The sequence below is a fragment of the Hylobates moloch genome, unplaced genomic scaffold (assembly GCF_009828535.3).
Source record: "Hylobates moloch isolate HMO894 unplaced genomic scaffold, HMol_V3 SCAFFOLD_1, whole genome shotgun sequence".
Taxonomy (NCBI): Eukaryota; Metazoa; Chordata; class Mammalia; order Primates; family Hylobatidae; genus Hylobates; species Hylobates moloch.
This window is the reverse complement of record NW_026652276.1, coordinates 178,691,723-178,714,015: the sequence shown is the minus strand read 5'-3', so window position 1 is coordinate 178,714,015 and position 22,293 is coordinate 178,691,723.

Below are 22,293 nucleotides of genomic sequence, written 5' to 3'. Positions count from 1 at the left end.
GTATAGCTACTTCTGCTCTTTTTTGGTTTCCATTTGCATGGAATGTTGTTTTTCATCTCTTTATTTGTAGTCTTTGTGCTTCAAAAGGTGAAATGTGTTTCTTGTAGGCAACAGATTGGCCATTTTGTCTGTTTGTTTTGTTTTGTTTTGGTTCATTCAGCCACACTGTGTCTTTAGATTAAAGAGGTTAGTCCATTTACATTCAATGCTATTGTTGATAAGTAAGGACTTGCTCCTGCCTTTGATTTATTTGTTTTCTGATTGTTTTGTATTCTTCCTTCCTGCCTGCCTGACCCTTCCCTCCCTCCCTTCTTTCTTTCCTTCCTTCCTTCTTTCCTTCCTTCCTTCCTTCCCTCCTTCCCTTCCTCCCTCCCGCCTTCCTTCCCTCCCTCCCTCCTTCCTTCCTTTTTTGCTACCTACCTTCCTTTCTTCCTACCTTTCTCCCTTTATGTGAAGGTGGTTTTCTCTGGTGGTATGTTTTAATTTCTTGCTTTACGTTTTTTGCCTATCTGTTGTAGAATTTTTGATTTGATGGTATCATGAGGTTTACAAATAACATCCTATAACCCATTATTTAAAACTGATTATGACATAACACCAATTGTAAAGAGAAAGTAAATAACATAAAAGTAAAACTAATGAAAGCTCTATGCTCTAACTTCATCTCTTCCTCCACCTTTTAACTTCTGTTGTTTCTATTTGTATCTCATTATACTGTCTATGTCTTAAAAAGTTGTTGTAGTTATTTTTGATAGGTTCATCTTTTAGTATTTCTACTCAAGACATAAGTAGCTTACACACCACAATTCAGTGTTACAATATTCTGTGTTTGTGTACTTATTATTACCAGTGAGTTTTGTACCTTTGGATGACTTCTTACTGCTTGTGAATGTCCACTTCTTTAACATTGAAGAAACTCCCTTTAGTATTTCTTATAAGACAGTCTGGTAATGATGAAATCCCTTAGCTTTTGTTGGTATGGGAAAATTTTTATTTCTCCTTCATGTTTGAAGGATATTTTTACTATACACACACACGCACACACACACACATGCACACACACACACGTTTATTTTCCTATCACTACTATTTCTTACTCATTATCACAGATTCTCACCTATATATTCCAGTCACTCAAAACCACAACTTACCTGGCATGTAAGTTGTAACTCAGATGATCATGTCTGCCCTGTGTCTCAGTTTCCTTGGCACTGATTTGTTTATACCAGGGATCTCAGAAAAATAATTATGTTGACCCTTTCCTTTGATGATCATTAGTTATAGATGATAAATTTTGATACCTAATTTTTATCTCACCAGCAGATTGCACTACTAAGCAGCACAGTTAAATAGCCCTGTGATCCATTACACCATCACAGACTTAAATGGTATTATGTACACACTGTAGTATAGTTCTAACCTAATATTTTATTTCTTTACATTTTTATATAAAACCAAAATAAAACAATTGGGAATCATAAGATTTTAAGTTTATCTTTTTATGTTTTTCTCTTCTTTTGAATCTCTGGAGTTTGCAGAAAGATGGCCATCTAGATGCAGCCAGGAGGCATATGTACCACATAGGGACCAGGACACTGGAAAGACTGGCACACTCTGAGGAGATCTTTGGAGGGAAGACATTGAGAGTAAATGGAGAGAGGACACAGGTGCTGAGCTGAAAGGGAAGGAAGCTGGGGACACTGCACAGGGCTACCATGCACTGGGATTTGTTCCTGGCCCCTAATGATTCCTGAGGAGGGGTGAGTTGAGCACATGAGGTGCAACTCACTCTATCTCTGTGATATGGTTTGGCTGTGTCCCCACCCAAATCTCATCTTAAATTGTAGCTACCATAATTCCTATGTGTTGTGGGAGGGACTCCATGGGAGATAATTTAATTGTGGGGGCAGTTTCCCCCATATTGTTCTCATGGTAGTGAATAAGTCTCATGAGAAATGATGGTTTTATAAAGGGAAACCCCTTTCTTTTGGCTCTCTTTTCTCTCTTGTCTGCCACCATGTAAGATGTGCCTTTCTTTTTCCACCATGATTGTAAGGCCTCCCCAACCACATGGAACTGTGAGTCCACTTAACCTCTTTCTGCTTATAAAATGCCTAGTCTCAGGTACGTCTATCAGCAGTGTGAAAACAGACTAATACACAATGGATCTCTGGAATCCTAGCAGTAGGACATCTCACAACCCCCATGGACACTTGAGTTGACAGGGACAGCTGCTTAGAGAGGTGTTAGGGATGCATTAGTCCATTTCATAATACTAAAAATAATTGCCTGAAAGTGGATAACTTCTAAAGATAAAAGGTTTAATGGACTCACAGTTCAGGGATGGAGAGGCCTCAGGAAACTTATAATCATGGCAGAAGGAGAAGGGGAAGCAAGGTGCTCTCTTCTCAAGGCTGCAAGAAATAGAAGTGCCAAGTGAAGGGGGAAGAGCCCCTTAGAAAACCATCAAATTTTGTGAGAACTCACTATCATAAGAACAGCATGGGAGAAACTGCCTCCATGATTCAGTGACCTCCACCCTGTCTCTCCCTTGACATGTGGAAATTATGAGAATTACAATTCAAGATGAGATTTGGGTGGGGCACAAAGCCTAACCATATCATTCTGCCCCTGACCCCTCCAAAATCTCATGTCTTTTTCACATTTAAAAAGCAGTCATGCCTTCCCAACAGTCCCCCAAAGTCTTAATTCATTTCAGCGTCCAAGTCCAAAGTCTCATCTGAGACAAGCCAACTCTCTTCTGCATATAAGCCTGTAAAATCAAAAGCAAGTTAGTTACTTCCTGGATACAATGGGGGTACAGGCATTGGGTAAATACAGCCATTCCAAATGGGAGATATTGGCCAAAATGAAGGGGCTACAGGCCCCATGCAAGTCCTAAATCCAGTGGGGCAATCAAATGTTAAAGCTCCAAAATAATCTGCTTTGATTCTATGTCTCACATCCTGGTCACACTGATGCAAGAGGTGGGCTCCCACAGCCTTGAGCAGCTCCACCCCTGTGGCTCTACAGGGTATAGCCCCCTCTCCCGGCTGCTTTCATGGGCTGGCATTGAGTCTGCAGCTTTTCTAGGTGTACAGTGCAAGCTGGGTACAAGCTGTTAGCAGATCCACCATTCTGGGGTTTTGCAGCTCCACTAGGCGGTGCCCCCATGGGGACTCTGTGTGAGGCTCTGACCCCACATTTCCCTCTGCACTGCCCTAGCAGAGGTTCTCCATGAGGGCTCCGCCCTTGCAGCAAATTTATTCCTGGTCATCTAGGCTTTTCCGTACATCCTCTAAAATTTAGGTGGAAGTTCCCAAACCTCAATTCTTGACTTCTGTGCACCCATAAGCCCAATATCATTTTAAGAAAGAACCAAGCTGATCTGAAAGAGGTGAAAAACTGAAAAAGTCACTTTAAGAATGCAATCTCAAGTATTAATAGCAAAATTGACCAAGCTGAGGAAAGACTCTCCAAGTTCAAAGATCAATTCTCTGAAATAGTCAGACAAAAGCAAAGAACAAATATTAAAGAAGAATAAACAACACCTCTGAGAAATATGGGATTATGTAAAGAGATCAAATCTATGACTCATTGGCATCCCTGAAAGAGAAAGTAAGCAATTTGCAAAACATAGGATATTGTAGATGAAAATTTTTCCAATCTTGCTAGAAAGGTAAACATTCAAATTTAGGAAATGTAGAGAAACCTTGTGAGATAGTACACACACACACACACACACACACACACACACACACACACATCCCAAGACACATAGTCATCAGATTCTCCATGGTCTCAATAAAAGAAAAAATATTAAAGACAGCTAGAGAGAATGACAAGTCCTCTACAAAAGGAAACCCTTCATGTTAACAGCAGACTTTTTTTTTAGCAGAAGCCCTACAAGCCAGAAGAGATTGGGGGCCTGTGTTCAGCATGCTTGAAGAAAAGAAATTCCAACCAAGAATTTCATATCCAGCCAAACTAAGCTTCATAAGCAAAGGAGAAATAATAATCTTTTCAGACAAGCAAATGCTGAGGGAATTTGCTGCCTACCAGACATGCCTTATAAGAGGTCCTGAAGGGAGTGCTAAATATGGAAAAGAAAGATCATTACTGACCACTACAAAACACACATAAGTACATAGACCATTGACATTATAAAACAACCACACAAACAAGTCTGCATAATAACCAGCTAACAATATAATGACAGGATCAAATTTGCACATATCAATATTAACCTTGAATATAAACAAACTAAATGTCCCCATTAAAAGGCACAGAGTGGCAAGTTGGATAAAGAAGCAAGACTCTACAGGATGCTGTCTTCAAGAGACCCATGTCATGTGCAATGACACTAATAGAAAAGCATAATTCTTTTTTTTTTTTTTTTAGATGGAGTCTTGTTCTCTTGCCCAGGCTGGAGTGCAGTGGCATGATCTTGGCTCACTGCAACCTCTGCCTCCCAGGTTCAAGTAATTCTCCTGCCTCAGCCTCCCAAGTAGCTGGGACTACAGATGCATTCCACCACGTCCAGCTAATTTTTTGTATTTTAGTAGAGACAGGGTTTCCCCATGTTGCCCAGGCTGGTCTCGAACTCCTGAACCCAGGCAATCTGGCCACCTACACCTCCCAAAGATCTAGGATTACAGGTGTGAGCCACTGCGCCTGGCCAGCAAGCATAATTCTTTCTCTGGTATATTAAATATTTCACTGTGGTAGGATCTATTGCTGGGGAGCTAATATAATCCTTTAGTAATGTCATAACCCCCTGCTTTTTATACTTCCAGAATTATTATGCTTGTTCCTTCACACCTGCAGAAACTGTCACTTCTTTTTACTTTGAATTTATTTTTGTTTGAAAGGACGTTTTTCTCTTGTTGATATGACTGTAATGTATATTTAGTAGGGCCATTTGACTTTGCTTCTGGGTGTTTTCAGTGGCAAAGTCTATGTATGAATTCCTTGGTTATAGATAGTGTTAGTGTGCTGGCTTTTTCAAATGCCAATAGTGGTAGCAGTATACTAGGAGTTTGAGCAGGCCCATGGCCTCCCACAAAGCCGGGGTGGCACAGGTCTTGAGAAGCTAAGACCGTCTTCCACATGTTGTCTTCTTTGTTTTCTTAATTATGATCTACTCGTCCATTTACATGTCATTACACCACTACACTAAAATAATTTCTTAGATTTGTTTTCTACTTGATTGATTTGATTTCTAAAGTGTCTATTCTGCTATTTACAGTATAGAATATATGTTTTCATTCTGCTACTAAAATTTTAATTTTGTTGAAATTATTTTAAAATGTCATCAGTGAATAATGATTGCTTCATAGCTACTTTATCAATATAAATACTTTTCCTTCTCTTAATTCCCATATTGCACTAAGTATAACCTGCAACATAATATTGAATAAAAGTCATAAGAGAAGATATTTTTGTCTTGTTTCTAAACTTGGAAAGAATTTAGACTTTCACCATTAAGTATGACAGCTGTAGGTTTTTCAAAGATGCCTTTTATCATATTGAGGAAGTTTCCTTGTGTTTCTAGTTTTCTGAGAGTTGCTATTATGAATAGTCATTCTATATTGTCAAATAGTTTGTCAACATATACTGTATTAAGATAATAATTTGAGGTTTTTCATTTATTACTTTAATTTGTTTTTAACATTTTAAATTTTAAAAATATTTGATTGACAAGCAAAAACTATAAGATTCTATATGAGTACAATATGATTTGATATATGTATACATTGTGAAATAATTATATCATGTTAACTCATCCATCATATCAAATATTTACATGTCTGTGTGTGTGTGTGTTAAGAACACTTAAGATCTACTCTCTTAGAAATACAGTATTATTAACTATAGTCACCAGAATGTATACTAGATTTCTAGAACTTCGTCATCTTATAACTGACAGTTTGTACCACTTGAGAAATATATTTCCTTCCCCCAAACCCCAATTCATGGCAAGCAGTGTTCTGCCCTCTGCTTCTGGGGCTTCTACTTTTTAAAATTCCACATGTAAGTGAGATCATACAGTATTTGTTATTCTGTGTCTGGCTTATTTCACTTAGAATAATATTCCCAAGTTTTATCCATGTTGTCACAAAGGACAGGAGTTTATTTTATGGCTTAAAAACATTCCATTGTATTTCTATGCCATATTTTCTTTATTGATCTGTTGAAGGGCACTTAAGTTAGTACCATACCTTTTTTTCATTTTTTCTTTTTTTTAATTATTATACTTTAAGTTCTAGGGTACATGTGCACAATGTGCAGGTTTGTTACATATGTATACATGTGCTATGTTGGTGTGCTGCACCCATTAACTCTACATTTACATTAGGTATATCTGCTAATGCTATCCCTTCCCCCTCTCCCCACACCACAAAAGGCCATAGGAGACTTTAACACCCCACTGTCAACATTAGACAGATGAACGAGACAGAAAGTTAACAAGGATATCCAGGAATTGAATTCAGCTCTGCACCAAGCAGACCTAATAGACATCTACAGAACTCTCCACCCCAAGTCAACAGAATATACATTCTTCTCAGCACCACATTGCACTTATTCCAAAATTGACCACATCCTTGGAAGTAAAGCACTCCTCAGCAAATGCAAAAGAACAGAAATTATAACAAACTGTCTCTCAGACCACAGTGCAATCAAACTAGAACTCAGGATAAAGAAACTCACTCAAAACCACTCAACCACGTGGAAACTGAACAACCTGCTCCTGAATAACTACTGGGTACATAACAAAATGAAGGCAGAAATAAAGATGGTCTTTGAAACCAGTAAGAACAAAGACAAAACACCAGAATCTCTGGGACACATTTAGAGCAGTGTGCGGAGGGAAATTTATAGCACTAAATGCCCACAAGAGAAAGCAGGAAAGATCTAAAATTGACACCCTAACATCACAATTAAAAGAACTAGAGAAGCAAGAGCAAACACATTCAAAAGCTAGCAGAAGGCAAGAAATAACTAAGATCAGAGCAGAACTGAAGGAGATAGAGACACAAAAAACCCTTCAAAAAATCAATGAATCTAGGAGGTGGTTTTTTGAAACGATCAACAAAATTGATAGACTGCTAGCAAGACTAATAAAGAAGAAAAGAGAAGGATCAAATAGACGCAATAAAAATGATAAAGGGGATATCACCACTGATCCCACAGAAATACAAACTACCATCAGAGAATACTATAAACACCTCTACGCAAATAAAGTAGAAAATCTAGAAGAAATGGATAAATTCCTGGACACATACACCCTCTCAAGACTAAACCAGGAAGAAGTTGAATCTCTGAATAGACCAATAACAGACTCTGAAATTGAGGCCATAATTAATAGCTTACCAACCAAAAAAAGTCCAGGACCAGATGGAATCACAGCCGAATTCTACCAGAGGTACAAGGAAGAGCTGGTACCATTCCTTCTGAAACTATTCCAATCAATAGAAAAAGAGGGAATCCTCCCTAACTCATTTTATGAGGCCAGCATCATCCTGATACCAAAGCCTGGCAGAGACACAACAAAAAAAGAGAATTTTAGACCATTTTTTCTTAAGGTAGGTCTTATCACTATAAACTTCCTTCTTAGAACTGCTTTGCCACATATCATAAGTTTTGGTATGTTGTCTTTCCAATTTTGTCTAAAGATACTTTTTGATTTGCCTTTTGATTGACCTATTGATTATTCAGAAATGCTATTCAATTTCTACATATTTGTGAATTTTTCAAGATTCCTTGTATTATTATTTCTAATTTTATGCCATGGTGCTCAGAAAAGTCACTTGATATGATTTGAATCTTTTAAAATTTGTTAAGACTTGTTTTATGGCCCAACATATAATCTATCCTGGATAATGTTTCATATGTGCTTGAGAAGAATGTGTATTCTACTGATGTTGAGTGAAATGTTTTACATACGTCAGTTAGATCTGTTTGGTCTACAGTGTTATTCAAGTTGCTGTCTTCTAATTGATTTTCAGTTTAGGCAAACTACCCACTATTGAAAAGGGGATATTGAAGTTTCCTGCTATTATTACATTGCTGCCTATTTGTCCCTTCATTTCTGTTAACATTTGCCTTAAAACATTAAGTATTTCACTGTTGGATGAAATACATATTTAAAGTATTTAGGCCCTGAGTTAGAGGGACTTTAGGTGGGAATCACAGTAGTTGTGACTCCTGGGTCCCTTGGTAGATGGTTCTGGTAGCAGGTCCAAGGCCAAATGGAGATATATATATATATATATATATACTTTTATGTTATCTGATGAATTGATCCTTTATTATATGGTGACCTTAGTTGTCTCTTGTGATAGATTTTGTCTGAAAGTCTATTTTTTCTTTTTCTTTTTTTTTTTTTTTTCTGAGACAGAGTCTTGCTCTATTGCCCAGGCTGGAGTGCAGTGGCGCAATCTCGCCTCACTGCAAGCTCCACCTCCCGGGTTCACGCCATTCTCCTGCCTCAGCCTGTCTGAGTAGCTGGGACTACAGGCGCCCGCCACCACGCCTAGCTAATTTTTTGTATTTTTAGTAGAGACGGGGTTTCACTGTGGTCTTGATCTCCTGACCTCGTGATCCACCCACCTCGGCCTCCCAAAGTGCTGGGATTACAAGCGTGAGCCACCGCGCCTGGCCAAAAGTCTATTTTTTCTAATAAAAGTATAGCCAACCCTTGTTTTGTTTACTGTTTTTATGGAATATATTTTTCATCCCTTCCCTTTCAGCCTATGTGACCCTAGGGCTAAAGTCAGTCTCTTGTAGGAAACATATTTTTGGACTTCTTTTTCAATTTATTCATCCACTCTCTCTTTTAATTGGAGAATTTAACCCATTTACATGTGAAATAATTAATAGTTAAGGACTTAACTATTGCAATTTTTTCATTGCTTTTTGATTGTTTTGTAATATCTTTGGTCCTTCCTCTCAGCTTCCTTTGTGATTTGTTGATTTTTATAGTGGTATGCTTTAATTTCTTTTTCTTTATTTTTTGTAGATCTGCCAGAGGTTTTTTTCTTTGTGTTACCATAGGGCTTATACAAAACATCTTACAGTTACTACGTTTTATTCATGAATCTGCATGTTTATCCCTTCTCAAGACTTGAGAACTTTTCAGTCAGTATTTCTTTAAACTTTCTGCCACTTCTTTTTCTTTTCCTCCTCTGGTACTTTCATAATTCATATATATGAAGTCATGATGGTATTCCATAGGTTTCTTATGCTTTCTTCTCTCTTTTTAATTTCTTTTTATTTCTCTAACTGGCTAATTTCAAATGGTGGCCTGTCTTTAAGTTTGCTATTTTTTTCTTCTTCATGATCAAATCTTCTATTAAAGCTCTCTATTGAATATTTAGATTTTTCATTGCATTCTTTAGCTCTAGAATTTCTGTTTGGTTCTTGTTTATGGTTTATATTTATTAAGCTTCTCATTTTGTTTATACATTCCTTTACTAATGTAATTTAGTTGTCTGTGTATTCTTAAATCTCATTGAGCTTCCCTAAGGATGATCATTTTTAATTCTTTTTCAAGCAATTTATGAATCTCCCTTTATTTGGAGTTCTGATGCTAAAACTTTATTAATTCCTTTTGTGGTGACTTGTTTGCCTGATTCTTTGCTACTCATGCAGTCTTGCATTTGTGTATGTTTACGTGGAGTAAAACATTTCTTTCTGGTATTTATGACTGATTTTGGCAGGTAAAAGCCTTCTCCTGGTGGATCCCCAGGCTGATAGGATTGCCTCTGGGATCACAGTTGAGTGGGGGTGGGATCCAGGCCAAGTGGCTGCTGCTGGGTCTGCAGTGGGGTCTGTGGTTGGTGCTTGTCACCAGGGGTTGAAGTAGATAGGGGTCCTGTGTAGTTCCTTGGTGGACTAGACTGTCACTCAGGTCTGCAGGCCTGTCTCTTGGAGCACAGATGGGCATGTCTCCTTCTGGGCCTTTAAGTGGGCAGGACTGCTCTCAGACCACAGCTAAAAGGGGATATAGCTGAGTTTTAGGGCCATTTCAGTTGGGCCTGAGTTACAGGGCCTTTAGGTGGGAATCACAGTAGGTGTGACTGGGTCTCTGAAACTATGGTTGGTGAGCCTGCCACTAGGGAGGGAGTGGGTATCCCTTCTCATGGCTGTGGATTATTGGTGCTGTGGAGATATATAAACAGGGGACCTCTTATTCTGTCATCTGGTTGGTATCACCCTTTTCTAATTTGTTAATATAGTTATTTACATTGGTTGATTCCCAAATATGAAGCCACCCTTGAATTCCTGTAATAAACTCTCCTTAATCATGAGGTATTATCCCTTTTTTATACTGCAAGGTTTGTTGTGCCAGATTTTTGTTAAGGAATTCGTGTCTGTGTTCATAAATGTATTGGTCTATAGTATTCTCTGTAGTTTTTACATGTATGTGTATGTTATAATCCTGGTAAACATGAATTTGTATTAATATCTCTGACTTCAATCAAGTGCCAAAGGATTTATTATAGCTTTTTATTCTTGATTATCTGTAACTTCCCTCTTCATCAGTAGGAAACCACCCACCACTTTTCTTATGTATTTCTTTAAAAGTTCATTTTTGTCTTTAATGTTACAGTTTAGAGTCAAACATAATTTTCCAAGGGTAATTAAGTCAGTCTCTCCCCACCTCCTGTTTAGTGTGGCTATGTTAATAATTCTATCACAAGTACATAACTACTTATGATAGAATTATCTACATTCAGTTCTGGAGTATCTCAATATTTTGATTAATTTTTTTAAAATTTATTTTTCTATGTTTACATACATTAAATTTAAACATTTGAGGGGTATAATTCTATGCCATTTAAATTTTTAAAATTTTTATTTATATTAACTTTTCAGAGACAGGGTCTTTCTTGCTATGTTGCCCAAGCTGGACTTGAATTCCTGAGTTCAAGCAATAACACCTGCCTCAGCCTCCTGAGTAACTTGGAGTACAGGCATACACCATTATGCCTGGCAAGTTCTATGGGTTTTGACAAATCTGCAGGGCCCTGAATCCACAACTCAGTAGAATATAGAACAGTTCACCTGTGTGTCTTTTTCATATTCAATCCCTCTACCCCATTCAACCAACCACTAGCAACTACTGATTTGTTTTCTATCTTGATTGCATTGCCTGTTTCAGAAGATCATATTAATGTAATCATATAGTAGGTAGCTTTTTTCTGTCTAGCTTCTTTTACTCAGCAAAATGCATTTAACATTTATCCATGTTGTATGAAACAATAGCTCATTCCTTCTTATTGTTGAGTATTATTGCATTATTTGTTTCTCCATTCTTTTGTCAGAGGACATCTTGGTCACTTCTAGTTTTAGTGATTATGAATAAAACTGCTATAAAAGATTTTATATGTGAACATAAGTTTTCAAATCACCTGGAGGAATACTTACAAGTATAATTGCTGGGCCATATGGCAAGTCCATATTTAACAACAACAAAATAAAAACACAAAAATGGCCAAACTGCCACCTCAAATTGCATGAATCACTTTGAATTCCTATAAGCGATAAATGTTCTATATCCTTGCCTGCATTTGGTATTGACTGTTATTTAGATTTTAGTTATTTTAATGGATGTTTAGTGGCATCTCATTATTGTGTTTGTGTTTTTGTTTTTGAGACAGAGTCTCCCTCTGTTGCCCAGGCTGGAGGGCAGTGGTGCAATCTCTGCTTACTGCAACCTCTACCTCCCGGCTTCAAGCAATTCCCCTGTCTCAGCCTCCCAAGTAGCTGGGATTACAGGCATACACCACCACGCCATGCTAATTTGTATTTTTAGCAGAGACAGGGTTTCATCATGTTGGCCAGGCTGGTCTCAAAGTCCTGACCTCAGGTGATCCGCTTGCCTCGGCCTCCTGAAGAGCTAGGATTACAGGTGTGAGCCACTGCGCCTGGCCTCCAATTATTATTTTAATTTGCATTTCCCCAATTACAAATGGCATTGAATATCACTCCACGTATTTTCCATCTATGTTTTTGAAGTTCTGTTCAGATCTTTTGTCAATGTTTTATTGGGTTGTTTTCTTCTGATTGAATTTTAAGAATTTTTACATATTCTAGATCAAGTTCTTTATCAGATATATGATTTGAAAATATTTTCTCCCAGTCTGTGGTTTGTCTTTATTTTTTTATTTAAGTTCTGGGATACATGTGCAGAACATGCAGGTTTGTTACGTAAGTATACGTGTGCTGTGGTGGTTTGCTGCACCTATCAACCCATCACCCAGGTTTTAAGCCCCGCAGGCATAAGCTATTTGTCCTGATGCTCTCCCTCCCCTCATCCCCACACCAACAGGCCCCAGTGTGTGTTGTTCCCCTCTCTGTGTCCATGTGTTCTCATTGTTCAACTCCCACTTATGAGTGAGAACATGTGGTATTTGGTTTTCTGTTCCTTTGGTAGTTTGTTGAAGATGATGGCTTCCAGCTTCATCCATGTCTCTGCAATGGACATGATCTCATTTATTTTTGTGGCTGCACAGTATTCAATGGTGTATATATATGTGGTTTGTTTTTTAATTCTCTTAGCAATATCTTTTGTAGATTGATTTTTAAATTTCTATTGTTACCTACTTTATTTTCTTTCATGGATGTTGCTGTTGGTGCTGTCTCTAAAAACTGATTGCAAAAGTCATGAAGATTTTCTCCTATTAATTCTTACATATTTTATAGTTTTATGTTTTACATTTGGGTCTATGATTCAAGTTTTGTATGATTTGTGAGTTATGTGCTGGGGCTTATTTCTATTTTTGTCTGTTTGCACATGGCTATTCACTTTTTTTCCAACACAATTTGTTGAGAAGACTACCCTTTCTTCATGGAATTACCTTTGCAACTTTGTAAAAACGAGTATATTTGTGTGGATCAATTTCTGGGCTTTCTATTGATTTTTATGTATGTGTCTATCCTTTCTCTAGTCCCACATTGTGTTGATTGCTGAAGATTAGAGTGAGTTCTCCAATTTCCTTCTTTTTACAGAAATGTTTAGCTAATAATCTAGTTAGTATCTACTAAAAACTTAATGGTTTTTTTTATTGGGATTGTGTTGATTATATATACCATATTAGAATTAAGATCTTAACAGTATTGTGGTTTCTAATCCATAAACTTGACATCTCTCTCAATATATGTAATTTCTTTAATTATTCTCATCCATGTTTTATAGCTTTTCACATAAAAACATAATTTATTAGATTCATGTAAAAGTGGTTCACTTGAGGACGGTTATTGTGGATTTAAACATTTTATATTCCAAATGTGAATTTCTGGTACGTCAGAATACAGTTGACTTTTGTAAATTGAACTTGTACCTGGCAACTTTAATGAGGCTCGTGGACTACTCCCAGAAAAAAGAAAACAGTAGATTCATTGGGAATTTCTACATAGAAAATCATGGTATCAGATAAAAAAAAGAAGACTTTTATTTCTTTCCTTCTAATCTGTATGCCTTTTATTTATTTTTCTTGCTTTATTGCACTAGCTAGGACTTTCAATATGCTATTGAGTAGGAGTGGTGAGAGAGCACACCCTCTTCTTGTTCCAGATCTTAAGGAGGAAGCAATCAATCTCTCATTATTAAGTATAAAGTTTGCTGTACACTTTTCACAGATACTCTCTACCAGGTTAAAGAGCTTACTTTCTACCACAGTTTGCTGAGAGTTTCCATCATAAATGGATATTGCTTTTTTTTTGCATCTGTTTAGATGATAATATGGCTTCTCTTATTTAGTCTATTACTATGATCAAATTACTTATTGACTTTCAATATTGAACCAGTCTTGCATTCTGTAGATAAAGTACTAGGTCATGATGTGTTATCCTATTTATATATTATTGGACTAAATTTGCTAATAATTTGTTAGAAATTTTTGTGTCGATTTTCATGAAAGATATTAGCCTGATTTTAGTAATATGTTGGGCTCATAAAAGGCTGCAAAGTGTTCCCTCTTATACTGTTTCCTGGGAGTATTTATATAGTACTGGTGGTGTTTATTTTTTAATGTCTGATAGAACTTATTGAAATCATTTGGTCCTAGAGCTTGATTTATAAAGTTTTTACTACAATTCAAAAGACATACAACTATTTAGTTTACTACTTTTTTGATAAGCTTGGGAGTTTGTATTTTGTGGAATCAGGCCATTTCATCTAAGTTATGGAATTTATAAGCATAGATTTTTAGTAGTATTTTCTTACTATCTATTTAAAATATCAGTACTGATATCTCCACTTGATACTGGTAAATTATGTCTCCTCCCTTTTGTCTTACTTAGCTTAGCTACAGTGTAAACTTCCGCTAATAAAGCAATGCAATCTATGAGAGGTACAATGAGAAATAGAAAGTGCATGTTAAGAATAGGAAATTTTGATTTATATTTTTTCCTTTACCCATTAAGCAACAGGACGACTAAAGACAAACATAGAAGACCAACATAATATCTTTAAGAAGATAGACAAAACCAATATACATAAAATTCTGCACTCTAAATAAATTAATTATCTTCTTTTTTGGGGGTTCCTGAAATAGACACAAAAATTTACCCTATATCGCTTCATTGTGATAACTTCCTAAAAATCCAAGCTAGTAATACTACTACACATGACATTCTCTTACTGCATTGCATAAAAACTAAACATTAATTAATGACAAATATCATAACAGTGGTAAATCCTAGTAATTGTGATCTTATTAGATATTAAGCAATTTGCAAAAGAAACTGGAACCTTCTGCTATGTAAAACAAGGCAAAATCAGATATAATCAATCCTTCTAAGATATATTAATTTCTCTTTGAAACATCATAAATTTTAAAAGATGACTCCACTGCATGGAACCATGTAAAAATTGCTATGTGTTAATAATGTCATGGGATCCTTGGGGTGTTGCTTGACAAACCAGAAATCTCTGTGGCTGGCAGTGCCTCTGCTTGAGTTTTGTTTGTGCCTCCTGGTCTCATTCTGCCCACGTGGCCCAGCAGGCTGTGCTTGGCTTGTGCTCCTGGCCCGGGTCCCACACCTGCCAAGGACAAGCCAGGTGTGGAGCAGTAGGGGATGTGTGGGTGAGCAAGTGTGGGGTCTGGCCACTGTGCATAGCCAAGCACAGCTGTGGTGGGGCAAGCAGCTCCAGGCGCTGGCACAGGTGCCAGCTCCTGCAAGGCTGCAGCTGGACCAGAGGTACCACAAGTGGCTTCTGCTGTGGGCACCAGTGTCTGGGCAAGGGGAAAGTAATAGCACCCAAAGGCTTAGAGATGCCAGGACCTGCAGAGCCCCAAAAAGGATGTTACAGCTGTCTCAACCCTGGCTTGGGGAGCCCTGATGTCTGGGCTCCCAAAAGGGCTGAAGCTCTTCTCTCCTTGTCATCACCCACATCGTGGGGAGTGGAGGATATATTTCAGCCCTGTTTGTATTACAGCTCTTTCTGTCCTGCCATTCAGTATGTCCTGAGTTCTTGTCCTGTGTCCATGGAGAATGAGGTATGTGGACAACTGGAGGGTGAGCAAGGTGGAGAGGAGCTTCATTGAGCTACAGAATAGCTCTCGGGGGCCCAAAGTGGGTTGCTCCTTTCCGTAGGCAGGTTGCCCTGATAAGTGTCCAGCTCTCAGCAGGCAGGAGACCCATAGTAGGTAGCTCCTTTCCACAGGCAGGTCAGCTCAACAAGTTGAGGAGACCCATAGTGGATAGATCCTTCCTGCAGCTGGTCGTCCTGATGTCTGTGTTAGTCTGGCTGGGTCCAGGGTTTTTATGGGCTCAGAAAGGAGGTGGTGTGTGCTGACTGGTCCATGGGCAGCCATGGGCGGCCATGGGCAGGCCTGAAAAAAGCACCATAAGTTTTCTCTCTGGGCCGTGGATTCCACCCAGAACTAGCAGCCCTGCCCCCAGGCTTTAGGCCATCTCTGGCTTGAAGGTGGTGCTTCACCAGGTACCCACCCCTTTCTGTCCAGGAACCTGTCTGCCTCCTGCTGCCATCAACATTTTGTCCGTGGTGCCTAGCTGCTCATGCTGGGGGTGCCTTCAGGCCCACACTAAGCTGCCCTCAGCATCCTTCCTGTTCTTATTGGTGCCCAAAGTCAGGAGGGGGCCAAGGCAGCAGAAGGCTGGTGTTTCAGCACCACCCTGAGTGTGCAAACTCCTAGCTGGGTCATGACAGCACCCAGGTTTGACCACAACTTTGCTCCAAAATCAGAGGGGTTACTGGGAGCTGGGGAGGAGTGGGAGCAGGCATTTCCAAGCCTGTGGGGACACGGCGGGGTCTTCCTGGGCCCCTGAGAGCATGGGGATACCTGGGTCTGGAGCTGAGGCTGGGCAGCTGCAGCTGCACCCAGGAGTGCAGGGCTTCTGCCACACCAACTCAATAGGGGGTAGGGGTCCCACCTGTTCCTGGCTCCTGCCAACCTGTGGAGCGTGGAACCTCAGCCATGCCTCCTGTGCTGCAGCAGGCATCTTCACAATGGCTGCTCCATACAGGCCACTGCTGCCATCAATAATGAATAGCATAAATCAATATTTTTGTTTCTACTTACAGTTTTTTTAAGTAGAAAATTAGTGCAGTTCCTTTGGTTTGTAACACAAATATATGTTTTCTGTATACTTTTTATAGAAATTTCTATCAATATGCACATATATCAGAGAATGCTTCTGGTTTGTTATCTAATTTTTATGATGCTCTGAGATTTTTATGGAAATATTAGGGAGAAGTACTTAAACATTCTATATTCCACAGCTTATCTAATGTTTTCATATTCTTATTAGACCGGGAGAATTGGCAATTTACAATTTTTTTCCTTTTTAATAACATTAATAATTAATGAAGAACCATTACTAACTTGAGGTCAAACTATTTCTCTAAGTACATTTAATTTCATACACTGGAGAAAGAAAAATTTTAATGCCATCAAACTCTTCTATAACACCTGTAATCAGATAAGCCATTTCCCATATGTTAAGACTTTTTATTGCATGGAAGATGCTACTGAAGAAAATATCTCTCTCAAGCTTGCCAGACCTTTGTATACCTGAACACAGTTGCTAATAATAGATTAATTTCATGTTTCATACACTTCAGAATGAATTTTCATTCTAATTAACTGCAGTGTTTTTCAGTGAGTTACCAGCTTATTTTGAAATGTTACCAAAGTGCCTATGATAGTCTATATCTCTACAAAAAAAAACTGTTTGAAGCAGAGGTAATTGAATAAGGTGTGGTTTTAACAAATAATTCAGATATTTACTATTATCACTATAAGGGAAAAAATTGAGTAAAAAGGTAACACTCCACAAAATAGAATATTAAGGGATTCATGTCCATTTAATTATATAAATTACTCACAATGATTGCCTCATTAAATTTTCCTTATACTTCTTTGCAGCCATTTTAATCCTGCAAATTTGTCAGTTCCATTTCTTATGCAAATTTGCTGAGGGTATAAAAACACATATTTGCTTCATAAAAATAAATTGAACTTATTTTTCTCTATAACTTTATCTTTCTACTATTCATCGCAAAACACATTGGCTTAACTAGCAACATAACTTGTTTTTAATGTCTCGTCTCAATTCTTGGTTAATTCATTAAGGTGGCTTCTGTCTCTAACACATAATTGTAATCGTCATTAATCAAGGTCAGTTGTTTGCTGTTTTGTATCTACTTTGCTTAATCTCATCAACACTATTCACCTAATAGGTCATTGTTTGATTTTTCTTCTTTTTCTCCCTCTCCTCTCCCTCTCCTCTCCCTCTCTCTTATGATTCCTCTTCCTTCTCTTCTCCTCCTCCTCTTTCCCCCACCCCACCACCCTTGAGTGAGATATCTTTCTTTTCTTGTACATTGCTGCTGCTGGGCATGAAATGAATTTGCAATGAAAAGTTACAATAATAATTATCCAGTCTTTAAGCAATTTATACACTATGGCAAAAAAAAAAAATCCCAAAGTGTGTAAAAAACAAAACAAACTTTTCATATGGCTCAAATGCCATTTCTGTATTTTAGTGGAAACAATATGTCTCTCCTAAAATATATTATAAGATGAACTTTAGTGATAAATTAACTATGTTGCTTAAAGGATATGAAATGAATGGCTTCTTCTGAAACAAAAATGAATACATACAATAGAGTTGCTTTGTTAATTTAAACATTTTAAAGGTAATTTTTCAAACTGTTTCAGTGGCCTGGAGCCAAATTTTATGCTTCAGGTGAACAAAAATCTATCCTTTCCAAATGAACACTATGGACTGGCAGTTCACTTAGAGGAAAGAAATGTTTAATGTATTTTCTTTGCTATAACTATCAATAATGATATAGATAAACTAAAATATAAAAAGAACCCTTTGTTGAGAATAAGCTTTGCTTCACCCCCATTAAGAAAAATGCAGTTTGTACTCACAGAAAAACAAAAATTTAAACTAAAACATAATACCATGTCACATCGGTTTTAAAAGGCTTACTTATTTCTCAGCCATATGGTTGAACATCAGAAAAATAATGTCAACTAGATACATTATTTTAGCAAAAGACAAAAGTGTGTTTTTGTTTTCTGGCTTAAAATATTGCTGTTCTAAATATTTTTCCCTCAAAACTCATGAATATGCCATATATCTAAAATAATACCAGTGAATTATGAAACTGTAAACTATTCAGTGTTTGAATAAATTAATAATCTCAAACCATGGAATAAATCCATATACTATATAGCACACAATTAACTCTTCATAGGCTAATAGTTTTTGAAACTATGAAACTGGATTGTTTTCCTATAAAACTTGATTATTTTATAATTGTGATAGGGAAATTAAGATCTAGTAAAAAATAGTCATCAAGATTTATTGAGAATTAGTATGTAAGACCAGGAGACAGTGATTATATCTTTATAGCAGCAAATACAAAAATGCTTGGCAGTTTCAGTTGCAGTTAAGTGGAATGGATTCTAATGGCATTATTTGCCTTGGAATCTACAGAAAGGAAATGCATTATTTGAAAAACTGATGAATAGAAGAAATGAGGTCAGGGCTTTGGGCAGTGAAAGCGAGGCCTCTGAAAAGAGTTGAAAAAGGAAAGTGTGGGCCAGATCAGAAGAACAATGCAAGTGTTATGTTGTATTCTAAGAAAGTGTAATGCTATATCAGGGTGACTAGGGGGAACAAAGTTGGTGAACAACATGAGTGCTCCCAATTCAAATTAAATTTACAAGCCTAGTTTTCGAATGTGGATTCTTAAAAAAGGAGGTAAACAAGCCAAGAACCAAACAACACAGCCCAGACTTCTGTTTGTGATTGATCTATAACTGGATCGCTGTGAGTCAATAACATCAACCAAAAAATAGTTCCTTTCTGGACAAAAATCTCATTTAATAGTCTCCTCTTTTTCTTTAGTGTTCTATACAGCCAAAATACTATTGTTGAAGTTATTTTCATTTCTTGCCCTATGGAAAAAGTGATATTATTACATGAGTAATTATCATGTTTAGTTTCAAAAATAAGTTTCTATTGTATTTCTTTTGTGTTAACTTTTAAAATTAGTAATAACTGATATCTTTATCATAGATTTTCTTACCAATCCAAACAAATACTTTTTTATGCCTTCGTTTACTTTGTTTTTTTAGTAGCATTTTTAGAATTATTTTTTCACATTTTCTTTAGCTGTTTGTTAGCTGTTTAATCTTTTTATTCTTTGTGACTTTGTTGGATATTAAGACTCCTAATATTGCATATTAATTTTCTACCCACGACTTTACTGTATAACTTAGTGTTTATAATATTCTCTTCATTTACCTGATATAGTATCAAAAACAAGTAATAAACTTACCTTCTTTCCAGTTTCTGTAATTCACTTCTTTCTTTTCTCATTGAAGTTGCTATTTAAATAGCAATACTCGAAGTCACTCTTGAGCTAAGGTGTCTTGATAAATTCATTCGGTCATTTTGGAATTTTTTGCGAAAGCAGTATACTTTAGAATGCTTTGAAGTACTAGTGAACAGGATGAATGAAAGCATGCCTAGGAGGGGAATGCCTGTGAGAGGGTTCTGAAACAGAGCGGTTGACTTATGTGGCCCTGAGTATTCCAAGAAATGATGTGTTAACCTCATTTTACTGATGAAGTAATCAAGGCAGAAGCAGCATCAGCCTTTTGTTCTTTCCTTTGTTTTATCTAACATTGTTTGGTTTGCTGTCTTTCTCTTGACCAGTTTCTGATGCTGCTTGAGGTACTTAAGCTGCTGTGGCATCAAGTTTCCCTTTTCGATGGTCTTCCTTTAGTACTAAGGGCTAAGTGTGCTCATCTTCTCAAATATGTTATCAGTTAGACTTGGGGGTCCACTGGCCACTTGGTTCTAGTGATCACTCATGTTAATCCTGAAGTGATACTAACCTCTAAATCTAGTTAGTCTCTTGGCACAGCAGGTACACTATTGACCTCCCCTTTGATACGTGTCACGTATGGGACAGCACAGTTACAACTTAGTGCAAACTGAGAGCCTTGGCTGTTGCCAACACGGAGATCAGAAAATTTCTGAATGGGATGCAAAATGTGGTTGAGATTATAGCACTAGCATGCCTCCTGAGGGTTCACAGTGGAATGAAGTAAAGAGATCCTGTAGCGGAGGCTATAGAAAGACTGCTGTATTGGGAAACTGCTATGTGCCTCAGTCCCCATGCTAGAGTTCAGCTTTTCTGGTGGGACTGAATCCCAGTCCAATATCTTATGAGCAGCCACCTCAAAGGCAAAACTTTCTAATGTCCACATAACCTACGAGTTCTAAACCTTCGCTACATATTAAAATTCTCTGGGAAGATATTAAAAAAATTACACATGGCCAGGCATAGAGGCTCACACCTATAATTTCAGCATTTTGGGAGGTCAAGCAGGGAGGATCACTTGAGTTTTAAGAGTTAGAGGCCAGCCTGAGCAACATAGTGAGACCCTGTCTGTACTTTAAAAAAAAAAAAAAAAAAAGGGTGAGTGTGGTGAGGCTTGCCTATAGTCCCAGCTACTTGGAAGGCTGAGATGGGAGAATCTCTTGAGCCCAGCAGGTCAAGACTGTGTGGTTGGGTCACTGCACTCCAGCCTGGGCGACAGAGCGAGACTCTGACTCAAAAGAAAACAAACAAACAAACGCATGTCTAGGTTTTAGGTTTCAACTATAAATTACTGATTTCATTAGTAGGTTCCACAACTGTGTAGTCAGTCTGAAAATCACTGATACTACTTGGCTGTAAAATATCATCTTTCTTCTTTACTTTTCTGGCTGGCATTCTACCACTCCATAGACACTCCTGGGTAGTTATGTTCCAGAATAGCCTGGGCCTATCAATTCCCTTTGGCCATTGTTCTTTGTATTACCTGCTTGGTAGATGCTCCACTGTTACCCTGGCCCACCTAATAGTCTATCCAAGTCTGGTAAATTGTTTACTGAGCTATAAGGAGTAAGCATAATTCACACTTAAGTCACTTACATAGGTACTTAGTAACAAAGCCATCCCAGAAACCAGGTGCACTAACTTCTAGACATCTGTTCTTTGCATTTTGTCTGAATGCTTTTCACTTATTTCATTATTTACTTTACTGTGTTCTGGAGTCTTCCTCTTTCCCCACATTTGGGCCTAGTATACTAACTAAACATAGATTACTGATTTTTTTTTACGTAGTTTTTCCTTTGTACTCATATCTCATTTTAGACAATGCTAAAAAGATCATGATTCATTATTTTACATAGTAACTAACATCTGGAGTCAATTAAAATGAGTCTAACTCATATGCCACATGGTACAGAAGCTGGATGAAGTTTTTTATTGAAGCTAGACATTGGTAATGTAATATGTAATGTATATAGACTATCACATTTCATTCCTTATGTCTTTGGACTTAGGTGCTATAAGAAGGCATGACCAGATGATGAAAAATTATGATGTCTTTAATTTTTTCAAAGAAATAACTGTTTTGCTTTCATCTAGGTCCCCAAAATTGTGCTTTAAAATGAATTACAATATGCAAATTATTTTTCATACTCCAAGACTGAAAGGATGTTGAAATAAAAGCAAAAGTGTGACAGTGTTGCATACTGATGTTTCTCATAAGAATCATAGTTCCCTTATTTTTTTTCTTTCTCTTTAAACCATTAAGGAACAAGCAAGAGGCCATTTATTACATATATATTGTGGCTGATAATCAGTATTTCTATTTTAGGAATTATCTCTTATACTTAGCTAGGAAGAAAAATGAATCAATTTAATTACATGGGCAAAAAAATCATTCCTAAAAATCATGT